The sequence below is a fragment of the Saimiri boliviensis genome, chromosome X (genome assembly GCF_048565385.1).
Source record: "Saimiri boliviensis isolate mSaiBol1 chromosome X, mSaiBol1.pri, whole genome shotgun sequence".
Lineage (NCBI taxonomy): Eukaryota > Metazoa > Chordata > Mammalia > Primates > Cebidae > Saimiri > Saimiri boliviensis.
This window is the reverse complement of record NC_133470.1, coordinates 62049015-62051075: the sequence shown is the minus strand read 5'-3', so window position 1 is coordinate 62051075 and position 2061 is coordinate 62049015.

The following is a 2061-nucleotide window of genomic DNA, read 5'->3' as shown; positions in this document are numbered from 1 at the left end:
CCATGGCCTCTGCCTTCCCAGGTCCCTCTTGGACACCAACCTGGAAATGGTGAGGCACAGCTTCATCTGCTCCCTGCCCGAAAGCAACGTAGACCCCCAGGAGATGGCTCTTAACAGCGTGACAGTGATCACCTTGGTCAGGCATGTGCTGTACTGCAGGCTTTTCGTAGGTCCCCTCTGTCCCTTGCCTTTGCTGGCACTAGCCCTGCCTAGGGGCAGAGAGCTGGATTTGCAAGCTGGAGAGGTACATGTCTGTGTATCTGCTTCTCAGCCACCTTGGGATGCTTTCCAGCCAGCGATGAAGCATTCTCACTGCCTCGCACCCCACAGTGACTCAGTCACTTCCTCAGGTTCACGGTTGTTCTATCGTGTGACTGCCAAGATCCAGCCATCGCTGCAACCACAGAAAACAGCATTACTTACCCAAAGAAGGCAGAGGAGGAGAGGATGAGAGAACACGTGCTGGGCAGGTGAAATTCAACGGCCACCATAGTCCAATTACGTAGCACTTATAGTCCTCCGTTGACACTTCTGTTTTCTTTAGGGGCAGGCTAAGCTTTAGCAGAGTGAAGGCATCCTGGGGAAAGGCACTATGATTTTCTCTTTTTAAATATCTGGCCCCACTGGCTCACGGTAAATGTGAGACCCCTGTTCATGGGATGAAAAGGGATACAGGGAAGGATTGTTCAGAATTGGAAAGTCAGAATTGGTCACATCTGATTTTCTCCTTTCTGTTCTATCAGCCCTGTCTTGGTTTTGTATGTGCGTGTACATGCAAATGTGCACTTCTACATGCACATTGATGTTTAATTTGTACTCATTCTAAAGTTCTGATCATACTGCTTGCCTCCTTGAACATGCTGAGTGGTCCCCGTGACCTTGGGTACACAGTCGAAGCACCTTAGCTTGACTCTCAGGGGCCCACACCTTCCAGCCCTGTCTGCTACCATGTGCTCTTGGAGACCATGAGCTCTGTTCTTGCCAGATTATTAGGCATGGCCAGAAGCGACCATGCATGTGCTCTCATGCCAAAGGGCCTTGGGCACAGGCTGATCCCTCTGCCTGGAATGTCTTCCTTCCTGCCTTGACATGGTGGACTGCTCCTCATGTTTCAGAGCCCACCTCGGGGAGTTCTCTCTTTGGTGCAGCCTCATTTAATTGCTACTAAGAAGAATTAGTGGCTGGTCCTCCTTTTTGGAGGAAGTGGGGCTGTAGCTGCTGTTACACTCAACTCTCATGGTTGCTCCCTTGTCTATCCCTTCAGCAGTTGGCCCTCTGTGGCCTTTCTGCTCTCAGTACACACACACTGCTCACCTCTTCTCACCCTGCTCCACACCTCCAACACATCAACACTCACTGCTCACTTATCACATTGCCTGCCCCTTAGCCCCCAGTGCCAAGTACCTGACAAGCTTCCCATAAATATAAGCTGGCGAACTGGGACCAGGCACTTCATTCCAGAGAGCTCAGGTTTTGTTTTGTTTTTTTTCTTTTGAACCTGAATACGTACTTGTTGGTCCAGGTTGGGAGCGCCTTGAGAGAGGAGCCAAGAATAAACAACTGCCTGGCTCTGGACCAGGCCCTGTTCCCAGTCCTGGGTTTGGCTTTCCTCACCTTCTCGTTGAGGACAGTACTAGATACAAGGTGCTCTTGATTCCTCCACTTCCAGACTGCATGTATTGAGGCCTTGAGTGTATCCTCAAGGCCACCCCACCCTCTCTTGCAAGGTACTTGACTTAATCATTTAATCGTTCCATTATGTGGAGAGAGGGGATAAAAATAACGTTCCCTTCCGAATCGAACCCTTATCCCTTCGGTCTACAGCGGAGCCCTTTCCCTGGCATCCTTTTCCTAAACACCCAGGCGACGGGAGAGGCTGAGCACTCCGCTCCCGCCTCCGCCCCAGTCCCCTTCCCCGTCGTCCCCTCCCACCGCCCCGCAGCCCCGCAGCCCCGCAGCCCCGCAGCAGCCACAGGGGGAACCAAAGAGACAGAAGCCTTCCCAGCTGCCCGGACCACAGACGCCAACACCCCCCGCCCCCCACCACACGCCGCCGGCTCG